This window comes from Mastigoproctus giganteus, chromosome 12 (assembly GCF_048544385.1).
Source record: "Mastigoproctus giganteus isolate SK-2022 chromosome 12, ASM4854438v1, whole genome shotgun sequence".
NCBI classification, from domain to species: Eukaryota; Metazoa; Arthropoda; class Arachnida; order Uropygi; family Thelyphonidae; genus Mastigoproctus; species Mastigoproctus giganteus.
Genome location: NC_143586.1, coordinates 99,998,707 through 100,024,361, shown reverse-complemented (window position 1 = coordinate 100,024,361; position 25,655 = coordinate 99,998,707). Strand labels below are relative to the sequence as shown.

At 39.0% G+C, this 25,655-nt stretch overlaps 1 protein-coding gene across 4 annotated transcripts in view; it reads right to left on the bottom strand.

Annotated features, from left to right (window-relative positions):
- LOC150077296 (uncharacterized) overlaps positions 1-25,655 on the bottom strand; it is a 702,167-nt gene that overhangs the window by 159,362 nt on the left and 517,150 nt on the right. The window lies entirely within an intron of this gene.

The following is a 25,655-nucleotide window of genomic DNA, read 5'->3' as shown; positions in this document are numbered from 1 at the left end:
ATGCTTTCATTTATATGAGAGAATTTTGTGATGGAAAACCTATCAAGGTATATGGGATAGAATTTTACTAAGCATAGTCTTTGCTTGTTAACAGAAGAGAGACTGTTTATACATGGATAGCATACACTTAAATAGAAGGGAAAAAAGAACATTTGCTGCTGCTATAGAGCTGTTAGGTGAGTCAAAAAACTGCTAGCTTGGGGGGTGAGAGAGATACACAAAGTAAGAGATTAATAGCAGCCATAAACTGAGATGAATGATTTTTGTACTACTTCTATTAAGACATACAGCCACTTGGAAAGTGAGCAGTCAGAAATTATAAGGCCAGCTGGGGGGGGGGGGGGGTCCTTGTGAGACAAGCAAATATGTAGGCGCTATGCTAGGGCTACTAAAGCAAAAACGGCTGCACCTATACAAATCTGATAAATGTGAAATATTGGTTACACAACCAAAAGTAGACATTGTAGGGATATCAGAAACATGGTTCCACTCAGACATAAGGGATGTGAATTTTGAATATGGTCAGTAAAATGTGTGTACAGAAGGAAGAAGAAGCTATGCTCTTGGTTAAAGAGCATATAAAATCTAAGGCAGTGCACCCAGTTCAGTTGACAAGGGAAGTCAGTTTGTTGTGACACATGCATTGGGAAAAAAAATGGGAGTAGAAGTATGTTATAAGCCAAACAACTTTGATAAGTATGATGAACAATTATAAAGCCAAATAGACTAGGGCAGTAAATCATAATGTCTTATAATGAGGGATTTTAACTTTCCAAATATTGACTGGAACTTGTGCATTGCTCACACAGTTAAAAGACTTTTCTGGATTTATTGGATGATGTTTTCCACAGCAGTATGTTAGAAAAGCAATGAGAGAAAGAAATATTCTTATTATTACACCAAACTGCATGTTTTTTGATGTTTGTAAACTAACAGTTGTTTTTAACTAGGTTTTATATGTTGATTTCAGAAATGTTTTTTCTTTTTTTTTTTTCCACAAATAACTTAATTGATGTCCAAGATATATCATGGATATTCAGTTAGCAGTAACTGTGCTGGGAATTTGCAAACTAAATCTTCACATGTTGACAATGCTGTCTTCAGTCATTTGTTTCTTGATCTTCACAGTTCCATGCAGCAGGGTTTATCAGTATGAGCTCAGTTTATTTTTGAGGTTATCAGTCAAACTTATACTGAGTGTTTGAACAATCTGAACTAACTTTGTTATATTTGTGGAAGTTATGTAGTCCTTAAGCAAAGACAACATATTACAAAATTAGGAATAAATTTGTATTGTGCTCATTTTGAAGTGAAACTCGGTGATCAAGATAAACAATGGGCTCCATATAAAGTTAGCCAAACCTGTGCTGAAGCACTGAGACTGTGGAAAAATGATAAAAAGATGGCTATGCCATTTGCGATTCCCATGGTTTGGCAGGAGCCTACAAACCATGATGACTGTTACACTTCTGCTTAGATTTTTAATTTTAGTTTTTTGCTTAGTTTTGCTTAACATATAGGGATACACCACAAAGAATAAGAGGGTCATTGTGTACCCTAATATTCCATCTGCCATCAATCCAATCCCACATGGAGATAACCTGGCAATTCATTTCTGCCCACTTGTATTGGAGAATGTATCAGCAGAGAGTGCTGAAAGTGAAGCTTCTGAAGATGAAACTGAATTCTACATGCCTGGAGACACTGAGTCCAGCCCTCACCTGTTTTCACAGCATGAACTCATGATCTGGTAAGAGATTTAAATTTACAAAAGCAGTCCACTCCTTGGTTCTAGACTTAAGTCAAAAAATCTTCTAGCATACAGGACATTTTTCTCATGGTACAGACACACAGAATGAGAACTAGTCCCCTACTTTTCCAAGGATGATTCTATGGTTTTTTGCAGTAGTATAAATGACTTAATGAACTGTTTAAGAATTAATTACAATCCTACACAGTGGAGACTTTTCATTGACTCATTAAAGATGAGTCTCAAAGGTGTGTTTCTCCATAATGGAAATAAATAAATAGCTCACTGTGCATTTTAAAGAAACATATGAAAACTATGAAGAAGTTGTTTATAAATATTAAGTATGAAGAATATGGTTAGTTGGTCTGTGCTGACTTTAAAGCGATAGGCATGTTACTTGGACAGCAATCTGTCTAAACAAAAATGCCTTGCTTTTTATGTGAGTGGGACAGTCGGGCAAGGAGTAAGCACTGGGATGTCAAGGTCTGGCCAAAGAGGGGCAGTTTGTTGCCTGGATCAAAGGATATAGTTCATAAACTACTGGTAGACTCCGAAACTGTCTTCCTTCCACCCTTGCACATTAAACTAGGTTTGATGAAACAGTTTGTGAAAGCTTTACCTCGGAAAGGTCCCTGCCTCAAATACCTTTGTACTAAATTCTCGTCGATCACCCAAAAGAAACTAAAACAAGCATTTTTTTTTTGGAATTCAAAATTTTCAAACTGATGAAGGACTGAGATTTTAAGGGGGCTATGAATAAAAGAGAAAAACAGGCATGATTAGCTTCAGCTCTGCTGTTGAAAACTTCATATTTCTTGGCCATAGTGATGCATAGCATTATTTGTTAATATTTTGCATACAGTCACTATTAAGTGTTGTCTATTCAATAAGTGGACTGGTGAACATATGGAAATGTCAATGGCAAAGGCTATTCCTGGTATTTGGTTTAACAACGCAAGGGCTACTGAGGTCAAATTGTGTCGCTTCTCGGGGTTTCTTTTCTTCACATATCAGCCCTATCATCAAATAATATTTCCACATATAGGGATAGTGTCCACAAAATCTCGTTCAATCTTCTTGACTCCATTCAAAAGTGGGTGGTCGGGTTAATTAATGATCTGTCTCTCACAAAATCTCTCCCCTCTCTGTCTCACAGACATTTTGGTTTCTACTGTGTGCACTTTCTATAGATACTTCCATGAGCACTATTCTTCCGAATTGGCATCTGCAATTCTCTAACTCTCTTACAACTAGTTTGAACATGTGCCTCAACCAGTCAGCATCCAATCATAGTCCAACTCCAATCTTACAGAATCAACTTTTACTCTTCCTCATTTATCTCTTCAACTTCTGTTTTCTAGAACAGCTTTCCTTCTTATATATTTCCCAAAATTTTTAATCCATACCAATTCTATACTAATGTCAACAAGTATCTTCTGTCTTCTCAGCCTTCAACCCATGCACAGTACTAAGTACTATAGGTTTAATACTTTTTTTTATTGTTTGGGGTTCCGATTAAAAAAAAAATAATAAATAATAATAACAATAAAAAAAAAATTCCTTCATGTAAATTTAAAAGTGCACCCTTTTTATTGCCAAAGTTTATTACTACAAAAGTAAATTTTTCTGCCCTCAAGGCTTACTGTCTGCAAATTGATTATGTAATTCCTGCTCATTTTAATGGGCCTGTCTAGGAATACACAATGTGCAATAGTAATTACTATTTACATAATAATGTGTAAATAGTAGTTGTGATGATTTCCTCATATAAGTTTTAGACCTAATTATAGACCTGTGAGCTTAACTTCTGTTCCAGGAAAATTAATGGAGGCACTGGTTAAAGAAGCACTGCAGGATCATTTAGACAAGACTTCAGTTATAGCTCAGACACAGCATGGTTTTGTTAAGGGGAAGTCTTGCCTGACCAACTTGATTGGATACTATGATGCAGTCACAAAAGAACTGGATGCAGGGAATAACTTTGATATTATATACTTGGATCTTAGAAAGGCTTTTGATACTGTTGCACATGGAAGACTGCTACACAAATTGGAGCAGTGTGACATTGGAGGCAAATTGCTGCTATGGATAAAGGGGTGGTTGAGGGGGAGAAGACAGAGAGTGGTAATCAATGGACACTGCTCATCGTGGACTAATGTTATTAGTGGAGTCCCTCAGGGCTCAGTGTTGGGTCCATTATTGTTTTCTGTATTTATAAATGATATTGATGATGGTATATCAAGCTTAATGTACAAGTTTGCAGATGATACAAAGGTTGGCAGGGTTGTCAAGGACAATACTGACACTATGCTGCTGCAACAGGATCTGGAAAGGTTGAGCAGATGGGCTGAGAGGTGGCAAATGAAGTTTAACATTGACAAATGTAAAGTACTACACATGGAAACAGCAACCCCAGAGCAACATATCAACTCTGTGGTACTACACTGACAGTGGTAGAGAATGAAAGGGACTTGGAGGTGGTTGTGCAGGCAGATATGAAGTTCTCTGAGCAGTGCAGACGGGCTGCAAGAGTAGCTCATGGAGTATTGTCAATGACATACAGGAATTTTTCCAGCAGGGATAAGGAGGTGATTATTCCATTGTATAAGGCAATGGTCAGGCCACACCTAGAGTACTGTATACAGGTCTGGAGGCCTCATTTCAAGAAGGATGTAGAGATGCTGGAACGAGTACAGAGAAGGGCAACAAGATTAGTGAATGGAACAAAGGGGTGCTCTTACGAAGAAAGGCTTAAGTTTTGCAAATTACAGTGTCTGGAGACTAGGCACCGGCAAGTTGATCTGATAGAGGTGTATAAAGCGTTGAATGGTTTGAGCATGCTCAATGCTGATGGGATTCTTCCTCTAGCTCAGAAAAATCACCTGAGAGGGCATAAATTCAAATTGAGGAAAGACAGATGTAGGATAGACGTGCGGAAATTTGCCTTTAGCCAGCGGGTGGTTGGTTGGTGGAACAGACTTCCATCCCTTGTGGTGGAGGTTGATAGCCTAAATAAGTTTAAGGCTCAGCTGGACAGGTATTTTGAACCTTTTTTTTTTTTTTTTTTTTTTTTTGGCTGATGCTGCATAAGCTTGCTTTCTTGCATCAAATGCCTCTACTAATGCTAATGCTAAAGTTGTTCCACTGCCTCTATGAATTCTTATGTCATGACGTGATGTGCTTGGCCTGGTCAAGGAGAATCCTCAAGACATTTAGTACCAATCTTAAACTTATTTATCCACTCAGACTTGATGATGACTTGATGCTGACTCAGGAATGCTTCATCATACTGAGACAACACTCTGATCAATTTAATAGGTTTTATTCCATCTGCATTCAAAATCAGATTACTGTCCACATCACTACCTTGATGCATGATTGCAAGGCCGACTTAAAAATTGACTGTTATGAGCACCATCTCATCACAATATTTAATGTGAGCAAATGGTACAAAGAGGGCACTCAATATTGCCAACTTTATTTATTTATTGGTGTGAGCAGCCCCAGCCAAACTATGACAACTCCACGTTATATGTATAGATACCGTATGGATAAAGGCCAATCAGTATAGTGGTTTAGGTGTATCATGCGTAGTGTCAAGTTGTGTTGTATATGTTATGACTGGCTACTTAGCCTAGCTCACTACAGCAAGCTGCCATAAGCTAGTTACCATCCCTAAGATCAAATATCTGACACAAGATTATCATCAAGAAGTTTATTTATGCATGGCTAATGCTGCACACACACATCATTTCTACTACCAAGGTAGTTTTAAAGCATCATTTTAATTATATCTCATATCGTGAATACTTTCACAACAAGTTGCCACGGTATTGCACTACCTCGAATAAGTAACGCTTCACCTATGGAGAAGGCTAATGTTACTTATTCTCGGCAGATACCACTACCCAGATGGCACAATATGAGATATAATTAAAATGATGTATTAAAACTACCTTGGCAGTAGAAATGATGTGTGTGTACATTAACCATGCATAAACAAACTTCTTCATACTCTTAGGCATCTAGCCAAGAAATATCCTTAAGATTATCATCAATTTTTGCATAATATGCATTTTATGTTCCTTTTGCTGTTTTCATTTGAACAGCCTCTTTAATGGATGCTATTAATCACGACCAAAGCAGAAGAACAGTAGCAGTACATGTGGAAGAATCATAAAACTATTGTGTGTATGGGAGGGCATCAAAGGAACAAAGGATGCATCCCTATCACATTCCAACAATCCATGTGCTGCTCTACTGATGTTCTTTTGGCCACAGACAGTCTACTTACAGAAGAGTAGCGAGATCCTATATTAGTATTAGTATTAGTAACGGCCGCATGGTGCAAGAAAGCCTATGGCTTATGCTGCACCAGCCAAAAAAAAAAATAAAAAATAAATTAAAAAAAATAAATCCGAACAAAACAATGATAAAAAAAAAAAATAAAAATAAATAACTAAATAATAATAATTAATAAAATAAAAAATAAATAAAAAGGAAATTAAACCTATCATCCTATGTGCTTCCCTTACCCGAAAGTACTATCCAGATGACCTTTGAATTTCCCCAAACTCTCGGCCTCTACCACCCATGAAGGCAACTTATTCCAGTAATTTATAACTCGCTGGCTAAAATAGAACTTCCTGCAATCCAATCTAAACATTTCCCCCCGTAACTTGAATTTATGTCCCCTAGTTCTAGCATCATTTATAATCTTGAAAATTTTGTCCTCATTCATTTTACTGATGCCTCTCAGAGCCTTAAACACCTCAATCAAATCTCCTCTAAGGTGTCTAGTTTCCAAACTCTGCAACCCACATATTCGAAGTCTTTCTTCATAAGGACGCCCTTTTGCCGATCTCACCAGGCGAGTTACCCTTCTTTGCACCCTTTCAAGAAGCTCGATGTCTTTCTTCAGGTGCGGTCTCCATACTTGAACACAGTATTCCAAGTGTGGTCTAACATAAGCCTTATATAATGGGATTATCACGTCCCTATCTCTACTTGCAAAAGTTCGATAGATCATTGATAGGACACCATGGGCCTTCCTTGCAACCTGTTTACAATGCTCAGAGAATTTCATGTCTGACCGTATCGTAACACCCAAGTCCCTTTCCTCCAGTACTGGCTTTAGTTGAACTCCACCAAGTGAATAAGTTTTTTTGGGATTACTGTTTCCCAGGTGTAATACCTTACACTTTGTTGGATTAAAGCACAGCTGCCATTTTTCTGACCATTCCTGAAGTCTATCTAGGTCTCTCTGAAGAAGCTCAGCTTGACAGTGATCATTAACTACTCTCCCAATTTTAACATCATCTGCAAATTTAGACATCACGCCCTCTATCCCTTCATCAATGTCGTTTATGAAAATTAAAAACAACAGTGGTCCTAATACTGATCCTTGGGGAACCCCACTTCTTACATCAACCCAATCTGAGGAATAGCCATTTATCACAACCCTCTGCCTCCTGCCCTGAAGCCATCCTTCTATCCATCTAAGGATTTTCCCAGTGATTCCAACCTGTTCCAGCTTATAAAGCAACCGCTCATGTGGGACTGAGTCAAAAGCTTTGCTGAAATCTAAATAAACAATGTCGAAATTATTCCCTAAATCCAGCTCGTGAGTGACCCTTTCGAAATAGCGAACCAGATTTGTTAAACATGATTTTCCCTTTACGAAACCATGCTGAGTATCCTTGAGAATTTCAATTCGATCCAAATGATCCTGAATTCCACCCTTGATCATTGCCTCCATGATTTTCCCTACTACTGAAGTCAGACTGACAGGTCGATAATTTCCAACTTCACTTTTAGAGCCACCCTTATGTATGGGAGATACATTTGCACTTTTCCAATCCAAGGGAATCTCCCCAGAGTCTAATGATGCTCGCATAATTAGCCTCAATGGTTCAATGCACTCGCTTGCCGCCTCTCTTAAGATTATAGGGTATATTCCATCAACTCCAGGAGCCTTACTGGTCTGTAGGCTCGAAAGTTTTTTCATTAAATAATCTTGCGAAATTTCAATATCATTAATTACATATTTTTTAACTTCGCTCCCACAATTTCCCTTTGCCACAAAAGGCTTTTCATTTGTAAATATCGATGCAAAATAACTGTTGAGTTCATCTGCAACGGCAGCTGGTGTATTTATTACTATCCCCTTTCCCTTACATAAAGGTCCGATCTGGTTTGTCCTGCTCTTCTTGGCATTTATATATGTGAAGAATTCTTTATCCCCCCTCTTTGCTCTGTTTGCTAGTGATTTCTCATAAACTGCCTTTGCCTGTCGAACCTTTTCTGTGGCTCTATTACACATCACCTTGTAGCTGTTATAGGCTTCAGTACTTTTTATTGTTCTGTAACCTTTCCATGCCACCTTTTTCTGCTCAAGTAATGCGGCAACTTCACTAGTCATCCAACTTGGAACCCTCCTCGTGGAGTATTTTTTTAATGGTATATACGCATTCAAGGCATCTGTGATTAATGTTTTAAAAGCGTACCACAGTTCAATCGTATTCATTCTCTGCGCGATATCTACCCAGTTAATAGAGGCCATGTAGTACCTTAAGGCATCGTAATTTCCTTTTCTGAAATTAAAACCCATTCCTTTGCCTTTTACTTCTGCTACCTCTCTCGTCATCATCCACCGTAGAACTCCGTGATCACTTCCTGCTACTGGTTCCTCTACTGTCAGCCCTGTTATGTCATCTGATTCATGTGTGATGATGAGGTCTAGGATATTCTTTTCTCTAGTATTTTCCCTGACATGTTGATACAAATAACAGTCATCTAGTTGATTTAAAAATTTTGTTCCCCATGTCGAGTTTCCTTCCCATTTACTCCAATCAATTAGAGGCAGATTGAAATCACCCATAATAAGGCATTGACGCTTACTTGCCCATTCCATTTGCATGTAGAGGCTTTTGTCATAATCTTCACAATCACCTGGTCTGTAGATTACTCCTACTCGCATTATACCTTTGTTTCCAACTATCTCACACCATACAGACTCTATACTAGCATGTGAAACGTCTGAATCCGGGAAAGCTATCGTCGCACTCAGGCTGCTTCTGATAAGAAGCATTATCCCACCACCCCTTCTATCTACCCTATCCTTCCTAAATACATTATACAAGCCGTACTGAAACTCATCATCCCCAATTTCCGGGTGGCACCACGTCTCTGTAAGCCCTATTATGTCCGCGTTACTTGTTTTAACCAGCAGTTCGAATTCGCTCATTTTATTTACGACACTTCTAACGTTACTGTATAAACAATTAAGATTTACTGTTCTTGTATATTTAACAACCCTAACACAACCCTTGAAGTTTTTTAGGCTCTCTTCCCTGGCATTAGCTACCCGCCCACGTGAAACGTTTGTGCCCCCAGAACATCTAGATAATACGTCCAGTTGGGGTAACAGATAAGAACTCTTGAGGTATGTGCAAGAGTTACTTTGACCAATATTATCAGATAAACGCGTGTCAGTATTACCCACATCCCCCCTAACTAGCAGTTTCCCTGAACCTTTAAGGTATCCTCAATAATACTGGCAAAAACCTTTGCACCACCTTTGTTTAAGTGTATCCCGTCTCTACAAAACAAATTCCTTCTACCTACAAGTGTGGGCCATGCTGATAGAAATTTAACCCCTAAAGCCTTGCAGATTCCTTCAAGTCTTGAGTTAATCCACAAGGCTCTTAACATATAATCCCTCCTATCGTGTCTGGGCAGAATTGCAGACACATAGACATTATGGCCTAGCTCGCGACATTTCCTCAGCATGGTTCTGTATTTTTCCAACAAATCGTCAGATCGTGTACGTTTAATATCGTTTGTCCCCACATGAATAATAATATTTTCTTTACCCCCTTTAAAATCTGACAGTCTGTTGGTGACATCATCAATAGTTGCTCCCGGCAGACATACCCTGGTTCTCCTCCACCTATCTTTATTACAAAAAATATTCCCCGTTTCCCTGACAATGGAGTCTCCTAATAATACAATGTCCTTTTTAACCAGAGTAGTTTGCACTTGGTTTTTCTGTTTTGAGGCTCGAATCGGGTGTGCATCACTTGGTAGACTGCTGGAGTTTTGAGTCCCTGACGAGCTCCCAGATGCATTATTTTCGAGGGCAAGCACTCGTTTTTTCAGGGACTCAAATTGTTCCCTCAGTGCACCAAATTGTAATTTAAGATCGGTGCACTCCTTACATCGATCACAAAGAAAAGAATCCCCAGGTGAGCTAGGATTAGTCACCAGGTCGACCTTGGAAAACATTCCACAGGTTCCACAACGGATTAAATCATGACTCACCCGTAAATCGCCATCTGCTATTTCCGTGTGAGTCACGATACCCTGTGACGTGTTTAAGGCAGATCTCGTAACTACCATTATAAAATTAAATAAATATCAATGAAAGTAACTTTAAAAAATTATATCTATAATATTATTAAAATCAAACAGTTACAGGAAAACCTATAACAAAATAATCCAACAATATCTAAATAAATCAAATATTTAAAAGCACTATCCAAAAGTAAACCACTTAACTGAGGAGCCCTGTCTAAGCGCGTCCGCTCACCTCGAATGCCAACCTCGAATTGAGGTTGGCATTCGAGGTGAGCGGATATTCTTTACCAATACCCTGTGGATCGATGGAACATGCTTAGAAGAAATGTTCTTTGCAACATCCAAAATGTACATACCATGTATATCAGATACCATTAGTTATTTATCGGTCTGCACATGTTACTAGATTGCATTGATGGCAGTAAATATTTGGCCTCACTTGCCCTTGTTTTAAATGGGTTTTCAAAGATATTGGATATACTCTGATTAAATGCAGCTTAGACATGACGGTGCAACCACACACTTCATCCAATAAGTAATATACTTCCCGAACAACTGTTATCCAAGATGTTGGTGGATCGTGGTCATGTCATTGATGTTTTCTAAAGCATGTAGGCCCTACCTATGTGCCATGCATATGCACATCTTGCTTAAAAAGGGTAGTCACTTTGAATATTTATGAATAATAATTACATTATCATAAAACTCTACTTTTTTTCTGAAGGCTGCACCATCATCCTACAGATTAAATACATTATGGTATTCCTTACGGCCATTGGGTTTTTTCTGTCTATCAGTGGAAACGCTCTTAGCTTTATCACTTCCTCTTCCTTTTCTTTTAATATACTATATACCTTCTATATATCAATCTATTTATGAATTATAATTATAATTCATAAATATTATAATCCATTAATGTGTGGCGCTGGTGTCACCAGCTGTATGCTAGCTAAATTAGTGCGCTATTAAAATGAATTAATAAAGAAGGTTTTCGGGAGTGTTGCTCAAAAAGAAGTTATATTTTAGATAAAATAAGTGTGGGTGAGTGATAGGTTAAGATTTGGGACCTAAAGGTGATTTTATTTTTCAGACTGTGAACTTTTTAAAACAGCTATCATTGTTATGTTCGGACATAGGAAATTTCAAGGTCATTAAATTTTTAAGTAACTATAATCAGTCACTGGGAATCCTTAGTAGAATAGTTGTGCTACCTGATAGCTTTGATGTAGAAGTTTTCGGGATACCAAATTGTATTTAAAAATACTCACGTGTTGCTGAGTTATACATTATTGGTATTTTGAAGGTCACAGTAATTCTACCGAGTCAGCCATTTGGATGTTTCCAGGAGATAAAAGAACTACAGCAGTGCCACCTGCTTGTTCAGTGGTGACTAGAAATTTGGCATAAATTGCATAAAATTATTAAATTGTGACATCACAAGGAAGCTTCATCACTGAATAAGAGCTACTCCATTTATATGGCCTGCGGCAGGTTTAGTAGATCGGCAGCTTAAATCCCAAGCCCGGATAAATGGTGAGGGTTGACGTCAGGAAGGGCATCCGGTCGTAAAAACTATGCCAAAACCAATAGATGTGTTCCAGTTAAGAAGTTAATCCAACTAGAGGAAAAGAGGAGGATGTAAAGTGTGAATTGGGAACATTGAATGCCGACCCCATATAACGTGGGAAAAGGCGAAGACAAAGAAGAAGATATCAATCTATGAAACATTCCAGGTTTCAATATTAGTTTCATTTTTATTAATATACAGGGTGATCCACTCAAAACGACATAAAAGTAAAAAAGACTTTAAACGAAGACAGCTGAAAATGAAGTTTTTATTGGATCTCAACATGGCCTCCGTGATATCAGGCAGCCTGAGTTTTCCAGGTGCTATCCAGCATTTGTGGTGTGAGTAATTCAAATGCAGCAGTTATCCTGCTTTTAAGGTCATTAATATCTTTCAGATGTTGAGAGTATACAAGGTTCTTTAATGTAACCCCACACAAAACAGTCGGGTAGGGATCTGGCTGGGGGCCAAACAATGATTCCTCCACAACCATTCCAGTTTTCAAGAAATGTTTGATTAAGGACATTTTGCACTTCAACAGATCAGTGTGGAGGTGCACCGCCCTGTTGGAAAATTACAATATTCGTTTCATTATCATCATCTTGCAACTGTGGAATGAAAAACAGCTAAAGCATGTCCAAGTAAGGGGCCCAGCAAATTGTTTGTTCAGAAAACAAGAAAAGCCCAAACACCTTATTGTGTGTAACTATTAACTTTAGGACTTGCCCTTTCCAACTCAAAGAAAGCATGACGATTATCCATGGTTCAAATGATTCATTATGTATGTTGACCCTTCCAGACACATGAAACATGGCCTCATCACTAAAGGCCCAACTACTGAGAAAGTTTTCATCTGCCTCTAACTTTTCACACACAAACATTGTGAAGACTAAACAGGATACATGATCTCGCTGTTACAGATCCTGCATACAGTGCATGCGATGCAGATAATACTGCACTATGCATTGGCAGGTGGTATAAGGCACACCTGTTTCTCTTGACAAATGCCTTAAAGATTTGCTGGGACTTGCCACAATAACTAACTTTTTGTACAAGCTGTACACTGTAGTGTGATCTTACAACACAGCCAGTTTCCTGAAACATTTGACGCCACCTCTTGATTTATATTGTCTGTTCAGCAAAGAAGAAAGGCCCAAACACCTTACTCCATGTAACCATTAACTTTAGGACTTTCCCTTTCCAACTCATAGAAAGCATGAGGGTATAATTACCCTTCCAGACACATGAAACTTGGGCTCATTGCTAAACACCCACCCATTTAGAAAGTTTTCATCTGCCTCTTAACTTTTCACACACACACACACACACACACACACACACACACACACACACACACACACACACACACACACACACACACACACACACACACACACACACACACACACACACACAAACATTGTGAAGAATAAACAGGATACATGTTCTAGCTGTTGCAGAGCCTGCATACACTGCATGCGATACAGATACATTTTCAGAAAATATCGCACTATGAATTGGCAGGTGGCATAAGGCACACCTGTTTCCTTGACAAATTCTTTAAGACTTGCCGCAATAACTAACTTTTTGTACACAGGCTTCATCATGCTGTCTTCCCCCATGGTGTGATCTTACAATGGAAACGGTTTCCTCAAACATTTGAAGAAACTGGTTCCATTGTGGCATATGCCGTACACTGGGTCCGTATTCACATTGTACAAGTGTAACACTTTGAAATGTGTTCATAGTTGGAAATGTCTGTTACAACAGCACCCCTGTTGGTTGTATTTAGCAGGGATGTAGTATCAGTAAACATCCAACATTCTTTTTCATATCTTTAACAAAACAAATAATAATAAAGAGAAGCGTAGTGATATAACATCATTGTACTTTTATGTTTTGAATGGATCACTCTGTACACTCTCTACATGAAATTAATATTGTCCCAGGGAGACTACTACACATAATGGCATTTCCCTGGGACAGATATGACAAAAATAAGAGAATATGTTTATTCCATTGGCTGAATGATAGTACATAAAAAAAAAAATTAAAGAGGTATCAAGCTTAAATAAATGCAATAAATTTATATTAGCTGTTGATGTTGTTTTTATATAACTGATTGAAATCAGAAGCAAATGTGTCATCATGATGCACTGTGCTTTTGTTAATTTGGCCGATTCTCATATCCTTTTGATAACCTTTGTAAATTTTTCAATTATGAGTAACTATTCCCTATCTCGGGGATTTCAGACACTACGTTTGTGTTTGAGCCCAAAATCATACAGTGTGATAACACATGCATCATTACTGGTCACCTAACTAAACAGATTGGCAGAGCAGCCAGAGTTAAAAAATGACAGAAAATGGACACAGATGTGATAAAAAGTTCTTATACAGATGTTCCTTCAGTCAATTTTATTTTGATTAATGTTATGAAAATATGTAGTCTGTGCTTTGGTTGGTATCAATGAGCTGTAAGCAAAAACATTTTTAAAGAAAGATTGTACATTTTCCTAATTGAGGAATTAAAAAAGGATAGATTTTGAAGTAAAATAAAATTTACATACCACATTACCCACACTTCTTCCAGTCACATAGCCCTGAGGAGCTGTTGCGGTCACCAACAAATTCCTCCAACTGAATCAATCATGTGCTATACGATCGGCATCACAAAATGTCATGCTCAAAAGTTCACTGATCCCATCCTTCCACCTAATTGCAGGTCTCCCTCTGCATCTCTTCCCCTCAATGTTTCTTTCCATTATATTCTTCAACAAAAGTTTTCCCTCCTTACTATGTGTTCAAAAAATTTAAGTTTTCTTCTGTTGATGCTATGAAGAAGAATTTTAGGCCTGTCAATTTTATTCAATACCCACTCATTTGTTCTTCAATCAAGGTAAGAAATACACAGTATTCTCCTGTAATACCACATTTCAAATGCCTCAATTTTCTTCCTGTCAACTCTCTTCAGATTCCATCCTTCACATCCATAAGAGGCAACTGGAAAAATTAACGAATCAGTGATTCTCAGTTTTGTCTATAGGGGCAGATCTTGATCTCTCCATAATTTTGTCAGATCAGTGACCAATGTTTTAGCCATCACCTGTCGTCTTTTTACATCGGTTGAGCAGTCACCATTTTTATTTATTCTTGACCCTAAGTACTCAAATTCATCAACTTCTTCAACATCTTTCCCTTTAACCTTCACTTACTGGAACCGTGATTATCACCAATCACCATAATTTTAGTTTTACACACATTCAGCAACAATCCTTTTTTCCTGCCTGCTTCACATACTCTCCTTAGAGTTTCTTTAAGATGATCCTTGGAACTGCAAATCAGCACAGTATCATCTGCATAACAAAGGCTGTTTATCTTCAGTCCTCCAATTTTGATGCCAGTCTCTAAATCTTCTAAAGCTTCACGCATAAAGATTTAAAAGACGAGGTGACAAATACAGCCCTGCCTGACACCATTACTGATTTTGAAAAAGTCCGTGTTTCCCATTGGTTCTCACTTCCTGATCCTGCTACAGTAGCTGAATTATGTGAATTGGGAATCCCATAATAGACATTATTTCCCATACTTTCTCATGTTGATCAAATTCTTTTGAATAATCTATAAAACACAAAACAACTGGAACAATGAATTCTTTGCATTTTTCATTAATCAGTCGTAGACTGAAGATTTGATCTCTGGTTCCTCTGCCCTTTCTGAAACCTGCTGCTCTTCTGGCATTTCTTCTTCAAGTTTCCTTGAAATTCTGTTTAATATGATTTTAAGAAGAATCTTGCTAGCATGAGAAATTAGGCTACTAGTCCTGTAATTTGAGCAAATTTTCAGATCTTTTTTTGGTAAGGGAATGAAAATTGATTTCTTCCAATCTGATGGCCACCATCCCATTTCCTAAATCTTTAAAAACATTTTATGAAAAAACCTCGGTTTCCTTCACACCTGTAACTTTAATCAATCCCGCTGGGATTTCATCAATTTCGGGTGACCTGTCACACGTCAGTTCTCTGATGGCTTTTTCGACTTCTTCCTTCAGTGGAACTGGTTCATGATCACACTCTTGAAAATGGGGTGGCAGATAATTAGTGTTATCAGGTGCTCTGAAGAGCTGTTCACAGTACTTTTCCATCTTCCTTTAATTGCATACTCTTCTGTTAAAATTTCCCCCTTGGAGTCCTTAATTACATTGTTTTGGATGGAACTTTTATCTTAAGGACTTAATATTATGCATCTTCTTAAGTGTTATTTCGTTTGTTGTGGTATTCAATCTCTTTAAACTTTTGATTGATATAATCCTGTTTGTCCTAACTTAAACAGCGTTTGATGACTTTGCTCAGTTCCTGGTAATTTTTGTTTCCACGTACGCCCTGGGCTTTCGCAATTCTTCTCTGCTCAATAAGTTTGAAAGTGGCTTCTGTAATCCATAGCTTCCTGATCTTTGACTTCTCTCTCTAATGTATCTATTTGCTTAATCCTTAATAATGCTTTTTGTATTTTCCCACATTTCCTCATGCAGCATATCGTCATCTAAGTTCTAATAGTGCTTGAAAATGATTGCTTGTTTCAAGTATATAATCATTTGGAATATTTTCTACATCCTAGGGAAAACTGTATTCATGATCTTTTTCAGCTTCAGCTTGAGAATGACTTGGGGGTAGCTGATGATCACTACCACAATCTGCTCCAGGAAGTGTCTTTGCTGTGATTACATTCAAACATCACCTTTGCTGAATAAGGATGTAATCAATCTAATTCCCTGTTTTATGATGAGGAGATTTCTACATGTAGTCTCTTCTTGGGTGTTGCTGAAAGCAGGTATTACATATGACAAGGCTGCTCAGATGACAAAATTCAATTAAATTTCTCCCCATTCATTTCTAGTGCCAAGACCAAGTCTACCACATTCCAGACTAGAAGAAACTGTCTTACCTATTTTTGCATTGAAATTGCCCAGGGGTATAAAAACATCCTTTTTTGGGACCAGATTAAGAGTTGCTTGGAAATTTTCATAATAAACATCCATATCATCATCTGTGGATGTTGGTCATATGCATCTAAAATTGTGAGATTTACCAGTTGGCTCTGAAGTCTAACCATCATCATTCTACTATTAATAAGATTGTATCCAAGAAGATTGTACAACTTAAACATTCCTTATTCAAAATAACAGCGACACCATGTTCTTTTACTTGGTCATTTCCAGAAAAAACAACCAAAAACCCATTTCCAGTTTTGAAATGACCTTGTCCTGTCCACATGACTTCGGTTGCTCCTAAAATGTGAATTTTGAATTTTGTACCTATCCATTTCATTGATGATCAATGTCCATCTTGCCCTCTTTTAAGCTTTTTACATTCCACGTGGCTACATTTACCCACTTTTTCCTTATATTTAATTTCGCAGGGTACACAGTCTCTGTGGCATCATATAATGTGGTGGCATGCCATTTCATACCACATGGCCAATTTTGAAAGGGGCTGGTTTTAATCATAGGAAGAATCATTATGTATCCCACAAGATGCTCAGGAAGAGAAGGGTGACTACAGTAGAACCCTAGCTTAGTGCAGAAGGCTGATTACAACTGGCTTTCACCTGGTTTCCAGAGGTAATCATTCATATAGATATACAGGGTGTCTCAAAAATACAAGGCATAACTTCAGGAATGAGTTCCTCATATGTAGACAATAAAAATATTTTATATCAACATTGTTCCGGAAATGCTTGGTTTCCGAGTTTTGAAGGTCTGTCTATGACACTTAATCACTTTATAGTAATTGTTCAAAATGTCCACCTTCTGCCTGAATACAGGCCTCACATCGACGTCTCATGGACTAGTGAAGACGACATCAAATTCCTGGCATGTTTCCAAATTAAAACCAAATAGTAATAAAATCAGTAAAAAACAACGGTAATTAAAGAAAAGAGTGACCCATTAAAATTCCTCACTGTGTCCAAAAAACGTTTGCAAGTCGTAGGCCTCTACATTAGCATTAGCATTAGTAGAGGCATTTGATGCAAGAAAGCAAGCTTATGCAGCATCAGCCAAAAAAAAAAAAAAACCACTTCCACTTCACCCCTCTATTCGTTCAAAATACCTGTCCAGCTGAGCCTTAAACTTATTTAGGCTATCAACCTCCACCACAAGGGATGGAAGTCTGTTCCACCAACCAACCACCCGCTGGCTAAAGGCAAATTTCCCCACGTCTATCCTACATCTGTCTTTCCTCAATTTGAATTTATGCCCTCTCAGGTGATTTTTCTGAGCTAGAGGAAGAATCCCATCAGCATTGAGCATGCTTAAACCATTCAAGGCTTTATACACCTCTATCAGATCACCTCGCTGGTGCCTAGTCTCCAGACACTGTAATTTGCAAAACTTAAGCCTTTCTTCGTAAGAGCACCCCTTTGTTCCATTCACTAATCTTGTTGCCCTTCTCTGTACTCATTCCAGCAGCTCTACATCCTTCTTGAAATGAGGCCTCCAGACCTGTATACAGTACTCTAGGTGTGGCCTGACCATCGCCTTATACAATGGAATAATCACCTCCTTATCCCTGCTCGAAAAATTCCTGTATATCATTGACAATACTCCATGAGCTACTCTTGCAGCCCGTCTGCACTGCTCAGAGAACTTCATATCTGCCTGCACAACCACCCCCAAGTCCCTTTCATTCTCTACCACTGTCAGTGTTGTACCACAGAGTTGATACGTTGCTCTGGGGTTGCTGTTTCCCATGTGTAGTACTTTACATTTGTCAATGTTAAACTTCATTTGCCACCTCGAAGCCCATCTGCTCAACCTTTCCAGATCCTGTTGCAGCAGCATAGTGTCAGTAGTGTCCTTGACAACCCTGCCAACCTTTTATCGTCTGCAAACTTGGACATTAAGCCCGATATACCATCATCAATATCATTTATAAATACAGAAAACAATAATGGACCCAACACTGAGCCCTGAAGGACTCCACTAATAACATCAGTCCACGATGAGCAGTGTCCATTGATTACCACTCTCTGTCTTCTCCCCCTCAACCACCCCTTTATCCATAGCAGCAATTTGCCTCCAATGTCACACTGCTCCAATTTGTGTAGCAGTCTTCCATGTGCAACAGTATCAAAAGCCTTTCTAAGATCCAAGTATATAATATCAAAGTTATTCCCTGCATCCAGTTCTTTTGTGACTGCATCATAGTATCCAATCAAGTTGGTCAGGCAAGACTTCCCCTTAACAAAACCATGCTGTGTCTGAGCTATAACTGAAGTCTTGTCTAAATGATCCTGCAGTGCTTCTTTAACCAGTGCCTCCATTAATTTTCCTGGAACAGAAGTTAAGCTCACAGGTCTATAATTACTTGTGTCAGCCTTTGATCCTCCTTTGTGAATTGGGGTCACATTTGCACATTTCCAGTCTATGGGTACCTCCCCTGAGTCCAAGGAAGCTCTCATAATTATGGCTAAGGGTTTGCTTACTTCCTTTGCTGCCTCCTTTAATATAACTGGATAGATCCCATCCACACCGGGTGCCTTTCTTGTGTTTATCTTCAACAGTTTCTCCTCCACTTTACTCCCAGTTATTTCAAGATTCTGTAGCTTACTGCTAGAGTTGAATACACCTCTGGCATTCCCCTCGCTGAATAACTCCTCATGTGTGAATGTCGATGCAAAATATTCATTTAGTTTGTTAGCTACCTGAGCAGGATCATCAACACTTGACCCATCAATATCAAGTGGACCAATCTGATTCATCCCCTTCCTTCTAGAGTTTACAAAAGTAAAGAACTCTTTGCTGTTTTTCTTTGCATCCCTTGCCAAGGATTTCTCGTAATCTGCCTTCGCCTGCCTAACCTCCTTTGTAACTTGGCTGCATATCAACTTGTATCTATCATAGGCTTCTGTGTCATGTGTTAATTTGTATGTATCCCATGCATTTTTCTTCTCTGCCATATGCCTCATTAGTTCATCTGACATCCATTTTGGCCTAAACCTTGAACAATATTTCTTAGTTGGTATGTAAAGCCTAGTAGCTTCCAAGATAAGTTCTTTGAATGCTTCCCATTTTGAATTTGCTGTTGGTAACATCATCAGTTGGTCCCACTGTATAGAATTTAAATACTGTCTCAGTCCATCGTAGTCGCCTTTACGGAAGCAATAACCCTTCCCTTTACCCCTAATGGTAGTTACCTCTTTGAGTAAATCCCACTTCAGCACACTGTGATCACTGCCACCTAGTGGTTCATTTATCTGCAGATTCTTAATGCATGAAGAATCACTGCTGATAATCAAATCAAGAGTATTACTCCCTCTAGTTGCCTCCCGAACATGCTGATGTAGAAAACAATCATCCAATAAATCCACAAAAGCCCTGCTAGTTTGTGAGTAACCAGCCCCCAAAATCCAGTCAATATCTGGGAAATTAAAATCTCCCATTATAAGACACTCTGATTTACTGGCCCACTCTATTTCCCTGTACAGTTCCTTATTATACGCATCAGAGTCATTAGGCCTATAGCACACTCCTACTCTCAATTTTGATCTCCCAATGTTTATGTCACACCAAACTGACTCCACACTACACTGTCTAGCGATGTCGACTGGCTTCACTTCCTTGGTTTTTATGTGTTTCTTAACTAATAGCATAACACCTCCCCCCTTCCTATCCTGTCTATCCTTTCTGTAGACGTTGTACTCCCCAAATTGCAGTTCCGCATCCCTTATATCTGTGTGACACCACGTCTCTGATATCCCAACAATATCTGCCTTTGATGTTTTGAGCAATACCTCAAATTCATCAAATTTATTTCCTAAACTCCTAGCATTGGTGTACACGCAAGTATACCTGCACCTGTTTCTATTCTTAGCTACCCTAACACAACCCATGTGTTTACTTGTACCGCAATGGCTCCCAGCAGTCTCTGAAATACCATGCATCTTGTTTTTCAGGCTTCTGCTCATTCTAATAGAAGCAATGCAAGAATCTCTTTCACCTCTGCCAGTGGCTACTGTCAATCTATTGGTCTTTGTCTCCCCCCAAGCTAGCAGTTTTCCGACCCACCTAACACTGCCTCTATAGCATCAGCAAATATTCTTGCACCCTTTCTATTTAAGTGTATCCCATCCCTGTAGAAGCAATCTCTCCTGTTAACAAGTACAGTCCAGGCTGAAAAAAATTCTACCCCTTGAGCCTTGCACAATCTTTCCAGGGCCGAATTGATCGACAAGGCTCTCATCATATACTCCCTCCTATCGTGTCTGGGCAGAATTGCAGACACTTTGAAATTCAACCCTAATTCTCGGCTTTTGTTCAACAGTGACCTGTACTTGTTAAGTAATTCTGCCGGTCTCCTACTCTTAATATTATTAGTGCCAACGTGTACAACTATATCACCTTTTGTGCCCTTAAAAGATGATATTCGCTCTACAACGTCATCAACCTTTGCCCCTGGTAGACATACCCTGGTCCTGTTCCACCTATCTTTTTTACAAAGCATGTTCCCCGTTTCCCTGACAATAGAGTCACCAACAACTACTAGTTCCTTCGGGACCAGCGCATTCTGCCTTGGGGGTTGTCTTTGTGTCATGCGATGCCCAAGTGCAAGCTCTGGCGTTGATGTGGGCAGCTGAGAGCTTGATGGGCCCCTCAATTTAGTTTCTTCGAGGGCATCCACCCTGTCCTTCAAGCTCTCATATAGGCCCATAAGAACGCCGAGTTGTTGCCTGATATCGATACACTCCTTGCATCGCGCACACACAAAAACATCCCCCTTGGCAGTATCATGTCCCGTACCCGATTGCTCTGCAAACATCAAGCAAACAGTGCATTTTATAAGGCTGTGAGTCAGAGGACAACTGCCCCCTCAGTTCTGCTCTGAGCCACAGCACTTCCATTAGCTTGAGCCTTTTGCTTTGCTGCTCTGGTCTGAGTCATGATTCTATTAATTTATTAATTAATTATGTTATTAATTATATTACGTTTGTAATCTAAGTCGTTATATGTATTTATTTAAACGTACAATTTTTTTTTTTTTTTTTTTTTTTTTTTTGGTTTTTAGGAGCATTAGCAACTAAGGCCATATTGCTCAGGGAAATGCGGTGGTCATTCCTTGACCTTTCCGCATCCTCTGTATTTGGTGGTGACGGGCTCGAACCCCGGTCTAATCAAGAAGCGTGTCCTACGCACTGCTGCTCCTTCCCACCTGGCTACGGAGGCGCCAACGTACAATTTAACTGCTAACGAAGTTCAACTAACGCTATCTAGTACGGTATATAACCTACGGTATATCTAGTACGGTATATCTAGTACATAAAAAATATAAAATGGTCATAAGAGTATAAGCGATAGTTAAAAGTATACGTAATGAAAAGGGTAGATGTTAAGTAAAATGAAACAGGTTAATTAATTTTAAAAATGAAATAACAGCTGACACGTGGTCATTGTCAGATAGTATCTGACTAAGTGGATAGGGGTCAGTCAGATGGATAAAAGTGGTAAATGATATGCACCGTTCATGTCTAAAACACGGACATTCGGTTAAAATATGTTTAATTGTTAAAAAGGTGTTGCAATCCTGACACATAAGACGGTCATCTGCCCTCAGCAGTAAAGTGTGTGTAAAGCAGTAAAGCGTGCGTGATGACTTTGTCATATGCAGAGGTGAGCAAGAATAACTTCCTCTCTACGGCTGCTGCACAGACTAGACTTCCATGTTTGGATTACAGGCTTGATCTGATACACCTTCTTTGTGGCCTGCCCATGCCATTGGGAATATAGTACATTTTGTAACACTTGCCTGTAGTTTGCATATTGGACCATCAGGATGTAATTTCTTTGGATTGTGCTGATCTGGCTGCAGCAACTGCTTGATCCCAATGTCACTTGGGATCCAGCAGAAGCTGATGTCAAATGTAGATTCAATAAGAGAATGCAATTTCTGCTGAACCCTGGACAGGACTGGTTGAGGATCATATCTCATCATCGATAGAGCCTGTAATGCACTTAAAGAATCTGTGTATACCATACACCTTTGATAATTATTAGTTTTCAGTGGTTCAAAGCTAGCTCTATAGCATACAACTCTGCTGTGTATATACTGCAGTCATAGGGAATATTCTCAGATATTGTACAGCATGAGAAGCCTGCAGCTGATACTACAGATGACTTTCATTTTGAACCATCCATAAAGACAGGCAGGAAATCAGAGTACGAAGACAGAAGGTGGTATGACTGACTTTCCCCCATTAATAAGGGAAAAGTTGTAAGATGGAACGTAGGCATGCCAGAATGGAAGGGGTTGCCTTGGTGATTGGGTAACACTGCCTACCGTGATGTTAAGATCTTTGAGCAGTTCATGGACATGAATACTAGAGGGACAGTTGGCAGTCTGACGGCTGTTATAGAGATTTCCCATTGTGGCTGGAAAAACAGATGTCCATGTAGGGTTGTCTGGCAGGGACTTCTGTTTAAAAGCATATTTGAGTGACAATTGCTTTTGCTGAATTAACAAAGGTGATTCATTTGCTTTAACATATAAACTCTGGACAGGGGATGTTCTAAATGCTCTAATAGGCAGTACAGATGGCTTGATAGTGAATTGGATCTAACCATCGCAGTACACTGTTTCTAGCTGATGAGTGCACTTGGGACCTATAACCTAATTTTCGATTGGACAAGTGTATGATAACGGCTGAGTAAAGTACAGCGGTTAGCTCCCCCAGTTATTAGAGGAGATGGAGTCAGGGTGGGCACTAGGCTGGACGCCGCCCGTCTGCAAAGCTGAAATGGGCGCCCCTGCATTGCAAGGCGGATGCCCCCAAACATACTAAACTTCATACTAACACTTCGAAACAGCACCCACCTTGTAGTGACGCCTTTCTGCAATGCAGGCCCGCTTCCACCGACCCCGGATGGAGTGTAAGAGATTTGGCCACCTTGTGCACTTTGTCTATATAGTTGGCAAATGGATGGTAAAAATATTAACTTATTATCAAATATGAGCCCCAAGAATTTTGTCTTCAGTGCTACTGGAACGTCTATGCTTGAGTCCTGGTTTGGGGTAAAGATTCCATTTGCGACAAAAGTGCACAAACAAACAGTCTTCTGAGACAAAAATCTAAAACTATTACTCATTGCCTAAGAGTTATATGGTCAATGGTATTTTGCAATTGCCTTTTGATAACCCTCATGATGCATAATTGTAAAAAGATGCTAAAGTCATCAACAAAGAGCGCAATGTTATTGAATATTGTTACTGAATAACTTCCAACTGTAAACAGTTGGAAGTTATTCAGTAACAGAATTAACTTTGATAGCAAAAAGCGTAACACTAAGAATTGACCCTTCAGGAATGCCTTCTTCTTGGTAGAAAGGTCAAGAGAGAGAGAAGACCCTAGACGGACTTGGAATGTGCAGTTTAACAAAAAACGTTTTAATAAAAAAGGGCTCTATGACCGCTAATAACAAGATTATAGATATCTTTTAAAATTCCAAATTTCCAAGCTATGTCATATGCTTTTTCCATATCAAAGAACAGCGACACCAGGCACTTGCATTTAAGGAAAGCATCTAGGATAGATGTTTCCAATCTTATTAAAAGATAACAGTATTGACTGGCTTTTTTTTTTTTTTTTTTTTTTTTTCAGTAGCCACATTGAATTCTGGAAATAGGTCAATTGTTTCTAAATACCACATGACGCAGGCATTGACCATCCTTTCCAGGATTTTGCACAGACAGCTTGCTAGAGCAATTGGACGGTAATTGGTCAGAATTTTTGGATCCTTCCCTGGCTTGGGAAAGGCAAGCATGATTGTCTTATGCCAGGAGTCCAGAAATTGATCTTCAAAATAGATCCTGTTGTACAGAAGGAGCAGCCAATCCATAAATTCAGATGAAAGGTGTTTAATCATCTCATAATAGATGTCATCTGGACCAATGGCACTTTCCTGGGATTGAAATAGCCGCTTTCAGTTCCAACTGTGTGAAAGGTTGATTGTATGCCTCAGAGTTTGAGGACAGCTTCAAATGCTGTTTTCCACCTTTTTGTTTGAAAGCCAGAGACTCAGGGGGATAAGATGTTTTAGCAGACACTTTAGCAAATGTCTCCCCTAGAGTGCTCGCAATTGGAGTTGGGTCACAATTACACATTCATTATATTCCAGGATCGATGTAGCATACGATGTCTATCTGCCCTTCACTTTCTAGAAAGGCAAGTATGTCATATGCTAAGAATATAACATGTGTGCAATGGGAGCAAACGATTCTTTTGGTGGGACTGTCATAACAGTTGGAGTTCCAACAGATTGCTTCCCTGCTACCTTCTGAACATATTTAGGCTTACTGCTACTTATTGGCATAACCAGTTTTTTGCTTCTGATATGGGATATTCAGCTCTGCCTTGTATTGTTGTATTTGCTTTTTTTTGTTTCTACCACTGGTATGCCCTTGAGTGTACAGGGTGTTTGCCTTCACAGTTGACACAAGTGGGTTTCGTCAGAGTTTATGATTTGCTTTTGTTTACTTTTGCCCCAAAGTGAGCACAGGCAGGCTCTCCACAGCAGGCCATCTGTGCATGCCCATATTTTTAGCATTTAAAGCATCGCAGGGGATTTGAGATATGTGGCCTTATGTCACAATTTATGTACCCAGCTTTTATAGAGTTCAGAGACGAAGAATTTAACGTAAGGATGAGGTTTCTAGTTGGTACTAACTTTCCATCCTTATTCATGGAGATCTTTTCATAGCTTTCACTCCCTGTGGCTTCATTTCATTGCAGATTTCCTCCTCAACAACTTCAAGGAGACCCCATTCTGAGATGACACCTCTTGATGAATTTAGTATTCTGTGTGGTGTCAGTAATTGGTATTTCTCTGAGAGTGTCTATCGTTTTATTTTGTTTCAATTAAGAGGTTCCCAGAAAGAAGCCTGTTAAATCTGTAAAAAGAAAATTCTCTGTATCTTTAAAGAAAAGAAA